The following is a 12,403-nucleotide window of genomic DNA, read 5'->3' as shown; positions in this document are numbered from 1 at the left end:
CCTCCAACTCCGAGACAAATGCCAAGCTCGACTTGCTCACAAAACAATTTGAGAAGTTTTCAAAGAATCAAGTGAACCAAGCCGCAACCTCATATGGGCCGCCCATGGAAGAAGTGGCTCAAGTCTCAAGTTGTGAACTTTGTGGAGGAAGTGGTCATACATATGACTTGTGTGGCAACAATTACAATGGTGCCTATGAAGAGAATGCTCAAGAGGTGAACGCTTTTCAAAGCTACAACAACAATCCTAGACCACCAAGGCCTCCTTACAACAACCCAAACACCTACAATCCAAATACCAATTTCTACCACCCCGGGTTAAAGAACCACCCCAACTTTAGTTACAAAAGCACCAATGTTCAAAACCCCCAACATCTCCAATCACAAACCCAAAACAATCCACCCGGTTTTGCTCAACCAAGGGGAATTCTCCCCAACCCAAGAAATAATTTCGGAAATCAAAACCAATGGTCAAGCAACAATCAACCCCAAAACTATGGCAACCAACAACAAGGGTACCAAGAGTTTGGTGGAAATCAAAGCAACCAAGGGTTTTACCAAGGGAATCAAGTAAATCAAGCAAATCAAGGATTTGGGCAAGGGTATGTTCAAGGGTCTCAAGAACAAGGTCAAGGATCAAACTTCAACAACTATGGTCCTAGAGCTAACTTACAAGGGGGGCAAAACAACAACCAAGGTTCCAATGCTAGATATGACTATGGGTTCCCTTTACCTATAGCCAACCAACCTCATCAAGAACCCCAAGGTGAGCTCTCTCAAGTTGAGCTATTGAAGATGATAAAAAACATGCAACTTCAACATAGCCAAGAGATAGCTAATTTTGCAAAAGCTACTCAACAAGAACAAGCAAACTTGAGGGCTACATTTCTTAAGGACATGAGGGAAATGGAATCTAGGATGGCTTCTCATGCTATGGCTAACCCTCAAAGGCCGCCCGGTGGTTTGTTGGCTCAAGGACAAAGCTCCAAAGATGCCTCAAATAGCCACCATGCTCATGCGGTAGTGCTAAGGAGTGGTTTAGAGCTTGAGGACCCTTACAAAGACCTTGAGTTGGAAGTTGATGAAGATCCCAAGGGGAATGGGTTAGAAATGGATGATGAAGAGGAAAGCTCACCCATTGAGGTTTCGGGTAAAGCTAATGAAGACAAGAAAGGAAAGAAAGCTTGTGAAGATTTGACTAGAAGAGGAATTCAAGTGGACAAGGATGTTGATGGATATGTGGAAGACCTCCCTTATGAGGAGGAAGCTATTGAAGAAGTACCTTTGCAACATTCTAAAAAGGTAACAAAAACTTCGGCTCCTCCAAAGGTATCTTCCAATTCCCAACTTGTTTCTAAAATTCCTTACCCTTCAAGAGCCATAAAGAGTAGGGAAAACCTCAAGTATGCCAAATTTTGTGATATGCTTGAGAAACTTGAGGTTACCCTACCCTTTACGGAGGTGATAATGAACATGCCAACCTACTCAAAATTTTTAAAAGATATTTTGACAAGGAAAAGAGTCTTGGGTGACCAAGAAATAGTGGCTATGGAAGAAGCATGTAGTGCTCATATCCTTAACAAATTGCCCACTAAACTTGGTGACCCGGGAAGCTTTTCCATTCCTTGTGTAGTTGGCGGTGTTCCTATATCAAGAGCTCTTTGTGACTTGGGAGCAAGTGTTAGTGTTATTCCTTTGAAAGTTGCAAAAAGGATTGGCATTCAAAACTTGGCTCCCACTACCATGACTCTCCAATTGGCGGATAGGTCCGTCAAACGCCCTATGGGGGTGCTTGAGGACGTGCCCGTCAAGGTTGGAAAGTTTTTGATTCCCACCGATTTTGTTGTCCTTGATATTCCGGAGGATAGCCATACTCCCATCATCCTAGGTAGGCCATTTTTGGCTACCGGAGGAGTACTCATTGATGTGAAGAATGGGCGGCTAACCTTCCAAATTGAGGGCAACAAAATCGAATTTAACTTGCCAAATTTGATGAAAGGTCCAAGTGTAGAAAGATTGAGCACAATTGAGGTAATTGATGAAGTAGTGCACGAAGTAGCCCGTGAAGAGGCGGAGATGGAAGAGGTTTTTCAAATCTCTTTGCATGATGAGGCAATGAAAGAGGCTCACGAAGTTGATGAGGAACTATTGAAGAAAGTGGAGGGCTTTCTCCCTCCAAAGGTACAACTCAAACCCTTGCCTCCCTCACTCAAATACGCTTTCCTTGATGAGGGAGAGTCCTATCCGGTGATCGTTAATGCTAACCTAAGTGAGTCCCAAGAAAAGAAGCTTTTGGAAATCTGAAAACTCATAGAGGAGCACTTGGGTATAGCATTGATGACATCAAGGGCTTAAGTCCGAGTTTGTGCATGCATAGAATAGTTTTGGAAGAGGGGAGTCAACCCAAGGTTGACGGTCTTAGGCGGATTAACCCAAAGATGGCCGAGGTGGTGAAAAATGAAGTGTTGAAACTCCTAGAGGCCGGTATTATATACCAAATTACCGATAGCAAATGGGTTAGTCCGGTCCACGTGGTACCCAAAAAGGGGGGGGGGGGGGTACAAATGGTTGAACAAGAGGATGGCACCACCCTACCCACTAGACCCGTGACCGGGTGGCGAATGTGTATTGACTACCGCAAGCTCAATGCCGCCACCCTCAAAGACCACTTCCCAATTCCCTTCATTGACCAAATGCTAGAAAGGCTCGCGGGCCATGCATATTATTGCTTCTTAGACGGTTATTCCGGGTTTTTCCAAATTCCCATCCACCCGGATGACCAAGAGAAGACGACCTTCACTTGTCCAATAGGGGTCTATGCCTACCGTAGGATGCCATTCGGGCTTTGTAATGCGCCCGGCACCTTTCAAAGGTGCATGATGGCAATATTTTCCGATTTCCTTGAAAAAAGCATGGAAGTCTTCATGGGCGACTTTAGTGTCCATGGAGACTCGTTTGAGATTGGTCTTGAGAACTTGGCTTGTGTGTTGAAACGGTGTGAGGAGCATAACCTCGTCCTTAATTGGGAAAAGTGCCATTTCATGGTTGAGGAAGGGGTTGTCCTCGGTCACATCGTTTCAAGGAGGGGTATTGAGGTCGATGGGGCCAAAGTTGCGGTCATAGAGAACTTGTCACCCCCTTCTAATGTTAAGGGAGTGAGAAGTTTTCTAGGCCATGCCGGGTTTTATCGGCGTTTTATCAAGGATTTTTCAAAAATAGCGAAGCCCCTAACCTCATTACTCCTTAAGGATTCCCCCTTTGTGTTTGATGATTCTTGTCTTGAAGCTTTTAATAGGTTGAAGAGAGCATTGGTCACGGCACCGATAATCCGTTCTCCGGATTGGAATCTTCCCTTTGAGATAATGTGTGATGCTTCGGACTTCGCGGTTGGTGCGGTACTTGGGCAAGTTGTGGATAAGAAGCATCATGTGATTTATTACACAAGCAAGACTCTCGACCAAACACAATGTGGATATGCTACAACCGAAAAGGAAATGTTGGCAATTGTTCATGCCGTAGAGAAATTTCGGCAATACCTTGTTGGGTCTAAGGTGGTGGTTTACTCCGATCACACCGCCTTGAGACAATTGATGGTGAAGAAAGATGCAAAGCCCCGACTCTTGAGATGGGTCCTTCTTCTTCAAGAATTTGATTTAGAGATTAAGGATAAGGCCGGTTCGGAAAATGTTGTAGCCGACCACTTATCTAGATTGACCGTTGAAGACCATGGGATACAAGACAAGAGTGGACCCATCAATGAGTGGTTGCGGGATGATGGACTCATGGAAGTTACCGCCAAAACCCCTTGGTTTGCGGATCTTGCAAACTACATCGTGAGTGGTTTCTTACCGGATGAAATGGAACCAAGAGAAAGGCGGAAGTTGAGAAATGATGCTAGGAGATACTTTTGGAATGACCCACATTTGTTTCGCAAGTGTGGGGATGGAATGTTCCGGAGATGTGTTTCAAGAGAGGAGGGCTTGGAGATTGTTGACCGGGTTCACAATTCCGCCTATGGGGGACACTTGGCCACCTCTAGAACAATTGCCAAGATCCTCCAAGGTGGTTTTTATTGGCCCTCCATGTTCAAAGACATCCACTACTTGGTTAAATCTTGTGATGCGTGCCAAAGAGTTGGGAACATTGGGAAGAGAAGTGAAATGCCCTTGACTAATATATTGGAGATTGAGCTTTTTGATTGTTGGGGCATAGACTTCATGGGACCCTTTCCTAACTCTTGTGGAAATGAATACATCTTGGTTGCGGTGGACTATGTATCCAAATGGATTGAAGCGGTTGCCGCCCCCACCAATGATAGCAAGGTTGTGATGAAGCAAGTAGGGGCTTGCGGAAAAAATGCGACACATCCAACATTAAGCACACAAATAAGCAATGGATGCATCTACAAAAAGTCAAACCGCTTTCCTCATCTAAGCGGCCGTTTTTCTTTCAAGAATCGAACAAAGAGAGTCATTAGTGGAGGATGCCGTCTCCGGGTCTTACCAAGGTATCGACTCCCTAATTCTAGCTCAAGTAGCCAACATTGACAACACGGGGTGCCTAAGAAACAAATTCTAGGCGGGAAAGAGGAAGTACTTCGCTATACTCCCAAGAATGACACGACACACGCAAGATTCGACTCCATATCAAACCCTTGACCAAAAGGAGACCAAAGACCGACTCTCACGGGTTTCACTAGTCACTCAAATGAAAGAACGGGGTGATTTTTGTGGCAAAATGTAACCAAAATCACTCTCCTACCTCGACTTGCGAAGCATGCCCGCAATCTAATATGGTACTCCATCCAATATCCGCAAGAGAAATGTCAAATGATGCACATACAAGAGACAATCGGGTTGTAATGGGGCTTGGGTTAGGTAAAAAGGGGTTGGTGCAAGCACCATTTTTAGGATATGTGAGGCTAAAGATCGAGTAGTCGCCACATCTAACCAATTCACTAAACTCAACTAATGCAAATGGATTCCTTCACAAAATATGACAAGATTGCTATTTGCAAAAATTATTCAATACTCTTCAAAACAAACTCAATTTGCAAATTACCAACCCTTTATTTGAGACAAAAATATACATTCTTTTCTTTTTGCTTTTTCATTTCATTTTTCTCCTTTTCTATTTGATTTTCTTCTTCATTTTTTCTTTTTCTATTTGATTTTCTTTCTTGTATTTTTTTTTTTTTTTTTTCACGACTTGTTCACCCCTTATTAGACAAAAGTAGCCAAAGTTGCATTTCACTCATATGGCATTAAGATCATACACCTCAAGGAGAGTCAAAATTTCAACCCAAATATATTCCACAAAAGAACCACAATGACGAACTACTCAACCAAGGTGAGTTGTTTATGGGATGTAGTTAATTTGTTGGCAATAGAAATGATAAGGCTTAGGCTCAAAATGGGTTAACAAAAGGAAACAATTGACTCAAGAGTAGAATAAAAGCTTATATGGCTATTGTGAGGTTACTTTATTTGAACAAAATTGTCTCAATATGCACACCGACACTTCTACGGTAAGGAATGAGCACCATACTTGTGCGTTTTGACATAACATACCACGTAAGGAGAACTACTCTCATGACCTAAACGGGACCGGTTTGATGGACCGGCCATATGGAGGCTCTATCCTCACATTTTAGTAGCTATATCGGACCTAGGTCAAGTCTCGGGCCTAATACGGTCTCACAAGGTGGTCGTTACTTGGTTGTTAAGCTAGACTTCCGGGTTTTTGCAAGCAAAAACCCTAACATGTGTCATCAAAAGGCACGAGCTATCAAGAGGGAAATGACACGGGCAAAACAATTATCATCATTGACGACATATACCCTCCACATTTAGACCATCTATGCAACTATTTACATACGAGATGCAACGTGTATGAAATGCAACTAAACATATGAACAAACTACGTGAATGCAAGAGTGAACACATATATACATGTCTAATCTAAATGCATACAAGTTCTAGTCCTAACAACACACCAACAACACACGCATATCCAAAGCGGTTCCCAAAGGGAACACCCACATCACATATCCCGTCCTCCTCCATGCTTATATATACAAAAAGAAAAGGAAGGATAAAGGAGAAAGAATTGGAAGAATTTTACCAAGCGTCTTCTCCGATGATTCATGTGTTGCCTATCAAAATGGTTAGGACAAATGCAATATATATAATATAAACAATGCAAATTTTTTGAAATTTTTCAATTTTTTCAATTTTTAGGCATTTTCTTAATTTTTCTTAAATTTACAAGAATATAATGATATGAACAAATATAGACAATATTCACAAAGTGGATATTTCCCTCCCCACACTTGAAATTTACATTGTCCTCAATGGAACAAAGTATAGGGAGAGAATAGGAAAAATAAACAACATATTTTTGGTGGTTTTTGAATTTTTCGAAATTAAAGAACATGTTTTTGGTTTTTTTTTAGGCCCTCCCCACACTTATTCATTTACATGGGAGGGCAAGTTGGAGAAATTAAAGAACTTGTGTTTGGGTTTTTGAATATTTTAAAAGAAATAACATGTTTTTGTTGTTTTTGATTTTTCAAATTTTTAGGGATTTTCAAATAAGTATGCAATGCATGATCTAGCCTATATGCAATATTGAAATACAATGCAAGCTATACTAGATGAATGCAATAACTAAATGTAACAATATATTACAAATTTGAAATCTAATGCAATCCTATATGAATGCAACTAAGTGAATTTCTAACTAAATGCATACAAAATTGAAATATGAATGAGGAAATTTGGATTTAGGGGGAAATCATACTTGTCATTTTGGATTGAAAGGGAGGGAGTGGAGCCCTCATTACTAGGCTCTACTCATACTCTTCATCGCCATCACCGTCTCCATCTCCATCATCCGTCCAAAATTCCTCATTTCCTACCTAGAATGCATGCTACATACAAATGGTGGTTCTTGAGGAACTCCACCAAACCGAGCTTCTTTCAAGAGTTTCAATTTGTCCTCTCCTCGGGGAGGGGTTCCCCGAGATAGAGCACTTCAATAGGACCTTTGTTATCACCGTCATAGTATCGCTTGACTCTTTGACCATTGACCCTAAAAGTTCCCCCTTCTTCACTCCAAAGTTCGAAAGCACCATAAGGAAATACTTTCATCACTTTAAAGGGTCCGGACCATCGTGATTTGAGCTTGCCCGGAAACACCTTGATTTTGGAGTTAAAAAGGAGAACAAGGTCTCCAACACTTACCTCTTTCTTCATGATCTTGGCATCATGCCATTTCTTCGTTTGATCCTTGTAGATTTTGGAGCTCTCATAAGCCTGCAATCTCAATTCCTCAAGCTCATTCATTTGGAGAAAGCGCACTTCTCCGGCGGCATCAAAGTCAAAATTCATCTCTTTAAGAGCCCACCAAGCTTTGTGCTCCAACTCCACCGGCAAATGGCAAGCTTTCCCGTACACAAGCTTATACGGGGTGGTGCCAAGGGGTGTCTTGAAGGCGGTTCTCAATGCCCATAAGACATCCGGGAGCTTTTGGGACCAATCTTTCCGGCTCTTGTTGGTGACTTTCTCCAAAATGGCTTTAATTTGGCGGTTAGAAACCTCCACTTGCCCACTAGTTTGAGGGTGGTAGGCAAGTGCGGTTTTGTGCCGCACACCATGTGATTCAAGTAGAGCTTTGAAGGTACTCTTGCGGAAATGAGATCCGCCATCACTTATGACTACTCTTGGAGTTCCGAACCTTGGGAAAATCGTGCCTTTAAAAAGCTTCATCACAACCTTGCTATCATTGGTGGGGGAGGCAACCGCTTCAATCCATTTGGATACATAGTCCACCGCAACCAAGATGTATTCATTTCCACAAGAGTTGGGAAAGGGTCCCATGAAGTCTATGCCCCAACAATCAAAAAACTCAATCTCCAATATGTTAGTCAAGGGCATCTCACTTCTCTTCCCAATATTCCCAACCCTTTGGCAAGCATCACAAGATTTAACCAAGTAGTGAATGTCTTTGAACATGGAGGGCCAATAAAACCCACCTTGGAGGATCTTGGCAATTGTTCTAGAAGTGGCCAAGTGTCCCCCATAGGCGGAATTGTGAACCCGGTCAACAATCTCTAAGCCCTCCTCTCTCGAAACACATCTCCGGAACATTCCATCCCCACACTTGCGAAACAAATGTGGGTCATTCCAAAAGTATCTCCTAGCATCATTTCTCAACTTCCGCCTTTCTCTTGGTTCCATTTCATCCGGTAGGAAACCACTCACAATGTAGTTTGCAAGATCCGCAAACCAAGGGGTCTTGGCGGTAACTTCCATGAGTCCATCATCCCGCAACCACTCATTGATGGGTCCACTCTTGTCTTGTATCCTATGGTCTTCAACGGTCAATCTGGATAAGTGGTCGGCAACAACATTTTTCGAACCGGCCTTATCCTTAATCTCTAAATCAAATTCTTGAAGGAGAAGGACCCATCTCAAGAGTCGGGGCTTTGCATCTTTCTTCACCATCAATTGTCTCAAGGCGGTGTGATCGGAGTAAACCACCACCTTAGACCCAACAAGGTATTGCCGAAATTTCTCCACGGCATGAACAATTGCCAACATTTCTTTTTCGGTAGTAGCATATCCACATTGAGTTTGATCAAGAGTCTTGCTTGTGTAATATATCACATGATGCTTCTTATCCACAACTTGCCCAAGTACCGCACCAACCGCGAAGTCCGAAGCATCACACATTATCTCAAAGGGAAGATTCCAATCCGGAGACCGGATTATCGGTGCCGTGACCAATGCTCTCTTTAACCTATTAAAAGCTTCAAAACAAGAATCATCAAACACAAAGGGGGAATCCTTAAGGAGTAATGAGGTTAGGGGCTTTGCTATTTTTGAAAAATCCTTGATAAAACGCCGATAAAACCCGGCATGGCCTAGAAAACTTCTCACTCCCTTAACATTGGAAGGGGGTGACAAGTTCTCTATGACCGCAACTTTAGCCCCATCGACCTCAATACCCCTCCTTGAAACGATGTGACCGAGGACAACCCCTTCCTCAACCATGAAATGACACTTTTCCCAATTAAGGACGAGGTTATGCTCCTCACACCGTTTCAACACACAAGCCAAGTTCTCGAGACCAAGCTCAAACGAGTCTCCATGGACACTAAAGTCGTCCATGAAGACTTCCATGCTTTTTTCAAGGAAATCGGAAAATATTGCCACCATGCACCTTTGAAAGGTGCCGGGCGCATTACAAAGCCCGAATGGCATCCTACGGTAGGCATAGACCCCTATTGGACAAGTGAAGGTCGTCTTCTCTTGGTCATCCGGGTGGATGGGAATTTGGAAAAACCCGGAATAACCGTCTAAGAAGCAATAATAAGCATGGCCCGCGAGCCTTTCTAGCATTTGGTCAATGAAGGGAATTGGGAAGTGGTCTTTGAGGGTGGCGGCATTGAGCTTGCGGTAGTCAATACACATTCGCCACCCGGTCACGGGTCTAGTGGGTAGGGTGGTGCCATCCTCTTGTTCAACCATTTGTATCCCCCCCTTTTTGGGTACCACGTGGACCGTACTAACCCATTTGCTATCGGTAATTTGGTATATAATACCGGCCTCTAGGAGTTTCAACACTTCATTTTTCACCACCTCGGCCATCTTTGGGTTAATCCTCCTAAGACCGTCAACCTTGGGTTGACTCCCCTCTTCCAAAACTATTTTATGCATGCACAAACTCGGACTTAAGCCTTTGATGTCATCAATGCTATACCCAAGTGCTCCTCTATGAGTTTTCAAGATTTCCAAAAGCTTCTTTTCTTGGGACTCACTTAGGTTAGCATTAACGATCACCGGATAGGCCTCTCCCTCATCAAGGAAAGCATATTTGAGTGAGGGAGGCAAGGGTTTGAGTTGTACCTTTGGAGGGAGAAAGCCCTCCACTTTCTTTAATAGTTCCTCATCAACTTCGTGATCCTCTTTCATTGCCTCATCATGTAAAGAGATTTGAAAAACCTCTTCCATCTCCGCCTCTTCACGGGCTACTTCGTGCACTACTTCATCAATTACCTCGATTGTGCTCAATCTTTCTACACTTGGACCTTTCATCAAATTTGGCAAGTTAAATTCGATTTTGTTGCCCTCAATTTGGAAGGTTAGCCGCCCATTCTTCACATCAATGAGAACTCCTCCGGTAGCCAAAAATGGCCTACCTAGGATGATGGGAGTGTGGCTATCCTCCGGAATATCAAGGACAACAAAATCGGTGGGAATCAAAAACTTTCCAACCTTGACGGGCACGTCCTCAAGCACCCCCATAGGGCGCTTGACGGACCTATCCGCCAATTGGAGAGTCATGGTAGTGGGAGCCAAGTTTTGAATGCCAATCCTTTTTGCAACTTTCAAAGGAATAACACTAACACTTGCTCCCAAGTCACAAAGAGCTCTAGAGATAGGAACACCCCCAACTACACAAGGAATGGAAAAGCTTCCCGGGTCACCAAGTTTAGTGGGCAATTTGTTAAGGATATGAGCACTACATGCTTCTTCCATAGCCACTATTTCTTGGTCACCCAAGACTCTTTTCCTTGTCAAAATATCTTTTAAAAATTTTGAGTAGGTTGGCATGTTCATTATCACCTCCGTAAAGGGTAGGGTAACCTCAAGTTTCTCAAGCATATCACAAAATTTGGCATACTTGAGGTTTTCCCTACTCTTTATGGCTCTTGAAGGGTAAGGAATTTTAGAAACAAGTTGGGAATTGGAAGATACCTTTGGAGGAGCCGAACTTTTTGTTACCTTTTTAGAATGTTGCAAAGGTATTTCTTCAATAGCTTCCTCCTCATAAGGGAGGTCTTCCACATATCCATCAACATCCTTGTCCACTTGAATTCCTCTTCTAGTCAAATCTTCACAAGCTTTCTTTCCTTTCTTGTCTTCATTAGCTTTACCCGAAGCCTCAATGGGTGAGCTTTCCTCTTCATCATCCATTTCTACCTCATTCCCCTTGGGATCTTCATCAACTTTCAACTCAAGGTCTTTGTAAGGGTCCTCAAGCTCTAAACCACTCCTTAGCACTACCGCATGAGCATGGTGGCTATTTGAGGCATCTTTGGAGCTTTGTCCTTGAGCCAACAAACCACCGGGCGGCCTTTGAGGGTTAGCCATAGCATGAGAAGCCATCCTAGATTCCATTTCCCTCATGTCCTTAAGAAATGTAGCTCCCAAGTTTGCTTGTTCTTGTTGAGTAGCTTTTGCAAAATTAGCTATCTCTTGGCTATGTTGAAGTTGCATGTTCTTAATCATCTTCAAAAGCTCCACTTGAGAGAGCTCACCTTGGGGTTCTTGATGAGGTTGGTTGGCTATGGGTAAAGGGAACCCATAGTCATATCTAGCATTGGGACCTTGGTTGTTGTTTTGCCCCACTTGGAAGTTACCTCTCGGACCATAGTTGTTGAAGTTTGATCCTTGACCTTGTTCTTGAGACCCTTGAACATACCCTTGCCCAAATCCTTGATTTGCTTGATTTACTTGATTTCCTTGGTAAAACCCTTGGTTGCTTTGGTTTCCACCAAACTCTTGGTGCCCTTGTTGTTGGTTGCCATAGTTTTGGGGTAGATTGTTGCTTGACCATTGATTTTGATTTCCAAAATTATTTCTTGGGTTTGGGAGAATTCCCCTTGGTTGAGCAAAACCGGGTGGATTGGTTTGGGTTTGTGGTTGGAGATGTTGGGGGTTTTGAACATTGGTGCTTTTGTAACTAAAGTTGGGGTGGTTCCTTAACGCGGGGTGGTAGAAATTGGTATTTGGATTGTAGGTGTTCGGGTTGTTGTAAGGAGGCCTTGGTGGTCTAGGATTGTTGTTGTAGCTTTGAAAAGCGTTCACCTCTTGAGCATTTTCTTCATAGGCACCATTGTAATTGTTGCCACACAAGTCATATGTATGACCACTTCCTCCACAAAGTTCACAACTCGCGACTTGAGCAACTTCTTCCATGGGCGGCCCATATGAGGTCGCGGCTTGGTTCACTTGATTCTTTGAAAACTTCTCAAATTGCTTTGTGAGCAAGTCGAGCTTGGCATTTGTCTCGGAGTTGGAGGAGTTTTCTTTTGGAAACTTCCCATTCCTCCTTAACATGTTTCCTCTAGAGCCATAATTTGCTTCCGAATCCACCATTCTCTTGATCAACGTCATCCCCTCTTCATCACTCAAGTGGTCAAAACCTCCCCCCGCGGAGGCATTTACCATCTCCTTAGTTCTTGGTAGTAAAGTTTGGAAGAATGTTTGGGTAATGTACCATTCCGGTATTCCATGGTGGGGGCAACTTGCTATCAAATCTTGATAACGGTCCCAAGCCTCACCTAAGGACTCCCCATCCTCTTGTTGGAACGTATGGATCTCGTTGCGGAGCAT

The 12,403-nt window shown here is 43.2% G+C and overlaps 1 non-coding gene across 1 annotated transcript; it reads left to right on the top strand.

Moving 5' to 3' along the window:
• Positions 1 to 12,296: 12,296 nt before the first annotated feature.
• Positions 12,297 to 12,403, top strand: LOC141644843 (small nucleolar RNA R71). Its single transcript, XR_012544447.1, has one exon. It is a non-coding gene; the product is annotated as a small nucleolar RNA R71 (small nucleolar RNA).

Source organism: Silene latifolia, chromosome 2 (assembly GCF_048544455.1).
Source record: "Silene latifolia isolate original U9 population chromosome 2, ASM4854445v1, whole genome shotgun sequence".
In the NCBI taxonomy this organism is placed as follows: Eukaryota; Viridiplantae; Streptophyta; class Magnoliopsida; order Caryophyllales; family Caryophyllaceae; genus Silene; species Silene latifolia.
Note: the sequence above shows the minus strand (reverse complement) of the source record. Positions and strands in the feature narration are given on the sequence as shown.